Here is a 3,108-nt window from a genome sequence, read left to right on the forward strand (position 1 = left end):
CCAGAGCAGAGCAGAGGGGCAGAATCCCCTCCCTCAACCTGCTAGCCACATAGAATCATAGAATCATTAAGGTTGGAAGAGACCTCTAAGATCATCGAGTCCAACCGTCAACCCAACCATGCTCACTAAACCATGTCCCTAAGTGCCTCATCTACTCGTCTTTTAAATACCTCCAGGGATGGGGACTCCACCACTTCCCTGGGCAGCCTCTTCCAATGTTTCACCACTCTTTCAGTAAAGACATTTTTCCTCACGTCCAATCTAAACCTCCCCTGGCGCAACTTGAGGCCATTTCCTCTCGTCCTATCGCTTGTTACTTGGGAGAAGAGACCAACACCCACCTCGCTACAACCTCCTTTCAGGGAGTTGTAGAGAGCGATGAGGTCTCCCCTCAGCCTCCTCTTCTCCAGGCTAAACAACCCCAGTTCCCTCAGCCGCTCCTCAGAAGACTTGTGCTCCAGACCCCTCACCAGCCTTGTTGCCCTTCTCTGGACACGCTCCAGCACCTCAACGTCCTTCTTGTAGTGAGGGGCCCAAAACTGAACACAGGATTCGAGCCTGTGCGGCCTCACCAGTGCCGAGTACAGGGGCACGATCACTGCCCTACTCCTGCTGGCCACACTATTTCTGATACAGGCCAGGAGGCCATTGGCCTTCTTGGCCGCCTGGGCACACTGCTGGATCATGTTCAGCCGGCTGTTGACCAACACTCCCAGGTCCTTTTCCGCCAGGCATCTTTCCAGCCACTCTTCCCCAAGCCTGTAGCGCTGCAGGGGGTTGTTGTGGCCAAAGTGCAGGACCTGGCACTTGGCCTTGTTGAATCTCATACAGTTGACCTGGGCCCATCGATCCAGCCTGTCCAGGTCCCTCTGCAGAGCCTTCCTACCCTCGAGCAGATCAACACTCCCACCCAACTTGGTGTCATCTGCAAACTTACTGAGGGTGCACTTGATCCCCTCAAAAAAAAAAGAAGCCACGCTTCTTTGGATGCAGCCCAAGATACGACTGGCCTTCTGGGCTGCGAGCGCACATTGCTGGCTCATGTCCAGCTTTTCATCCACCAGTACCCCCAAGTCCTTCTCGGCAGGGCTGCTCTCAATCCCTTCATGCCCCAGCCTGTAGTGATACCGGGGTTTGCCCCGACCCATATGGTTTAATCCTGCACGTGGACCACACAGGGGGTTCTGAACTACTCTCATCCAGTTTGGGGACCAGGAAGCTCATTCCGAATTTAGATGCAGACATAGACAGTAGGAGTAAAGGGTCAAAGGGAAGGCATTTTCTACTTGGCGCATCCTTGAGCCGGAGGATCCTGACTGAGTACATCAGGTCTGCAAAGGGCGGTGATGGGTGAGTGGCTGTTAGATTTCCTGAGCTATGCAGGAGGGCAGTGCATGTTCTGGCCTTACCTGCTAGTGGGTGGTGGCTGTTGGTAGAGGTGTTTGCCCAGCAGGACCCATGGTATCTCTTCAAGGCTTAAGCAGGTCATGATGTCATTGACTTACACACAAGTCATTATTTACATCCTGATCAGGGAAGTAATCTCCTGGAAGTGCTGCAGGATCTGATAGGGTTACATCCAGAGATTAAAGAGCACCACCAGAATGAAAGGGAGGAAGAAGAGGATTATTCCTATATACGCCTATTAATAGGGCATATTATTATGCCCTATTACGGAGGAGAGACCGGATGAGTATTGGGGTTGATCTTTGAGAAATCAATAGTCAAAGGTTCATTGCTTGTCACTTCTTTTTTTTGGACAACTGGCAATTCAGGTCTTGTCTCTGCTGGTTGCCTGAAGGACTCCACAGATCAGGAATTAGTCAGAAAAGGATGGAGAACAAAACACAAAACACGGTTACTCAGTTGCAGAACTCTCTGGGGTGCCCGCACATTGGATACTATCATTTTATAAAGGTCAGGGTAAGAGTAGACAAGGTTCAGGAAAGGGTAGAAAGCTTCGTCAGAGATCTGGAGCTGTTTCCCTGTGAGCAACAGGTAGACACACTGGAACTCTTCAGCCTGGAAAAAGACAAATTTTAGGGAGAGGAATTGCTTCAAAGTCAGTTATGATTCAGACTAAACTTAACTCTTTTTGACAGGGTATTTTTCCTTTTCCCAAATCACAGTTTTGATTTCCTGCATGGCCCCATACACCAGTGGGTCAACATTACTACCTCTTTATGGGGCACTCCATGACATAGGACTAGGAACAGGCAGTTGAGGGAACAAAAAACCAAAAAAAACCCCTTTATATCACTATTTTTGCTGAAGCCCTTGAATTGTAAAACTATGTCCCTGTTTCATAGACTCAGAATGGTTGAGGTTGGAAGGGACCTCTGGAGGTCATCTGGTCCAACCCCCTGCTCAAGCAGGGCCACCTACAGCCAGTTGCCCAGGACCACGTGCAGGCAGCTTTTGAATATCCGCAAGGATGAAGACTCTACAATCTCTCTGGGCAACCTGTGCCAGTGCTCAGCCACTCGCACAGTAAAAAATATTTCTTGGTGTTCAGAGGGAACCTCCTGTGTTGCATTTTGTGCCCATTGCCTCTTGTTCTGTCACTGGGGACCACTGAAAAGAGCCTAGCTCCATCCTCTTTGCACCCTCCCTTCAGGTATTCATATACATTGATAGGATACCCCCTGATACTTTTCTTCTCCAGGCTGAACAACTCTCTCAGCCTTTCCTCATAGGAGAGATGCTCCAGTCCCTTCATCATCTTCACGGCCCTTTGCTGGGCTCTCTTCAGTAGCTCCATATCTCTCTTGTACTGGAGAGCCCAGCACTGGGCACAAAAAAACTACAGGAAAACACTGCTGAAGCCCGGGCTTGAACCAGGGACCTTTAGATCTTCAGTCTAACGCTCTCCCAGCTGAGCTACTTCAGCCCTGCTGTGGCACTAATTTTCACAAAACCTGTTGGAACATAATTATCTTTCAAACCTTTACTGTTCCTACTGCCTCGGTGGACACTTGGCTCTTGTCCTGTCACTGGACACCACTGAGAAAAACCTGGCTCCATCTTCTTTACACCCTCCCTTCAGATACTTATATACATTGATGAGATTGCCCTGCGCTTTCTCCTAGAATCATAGAATCATAGTAT

At 49.5% G+C, this 3,108-nt stretch overlaps 1 non-coding gene across 1 annotated transcript; it reads right to left on the reverse strand.

The window, feature by feature from the left end:
- Nucleotides 1-2,817: 2,817 nt before the first annotated feature.
- TRNAF-GAA (transfer RNA phenylalanine (anticodon GAA)) lies at nt 2,818-2,890 on the reverse strand. Its single transcript has one exon. It is a non-coding gene; the product is annotated as a tRNA-Phe (tRNA).
- Between the last annotated feature and the right edge of the window lie 218 nt (nt 2,891-3,108).

Source organism: Aptenodytes patagonicus, chromosome 2 (assembly GCF_965638725.1).
Source record: "Aptenodytes patagonicus chromosome 2, bAptPat1.pri.cur, whole genome shotgun sequence".
Lineage (NCBI taxonomy): Eukaryota > Metazoa > Chordata > Aves > Sphenisciformes > Spheniscidae > Aptenodytes > Aptenodytes patagonicus.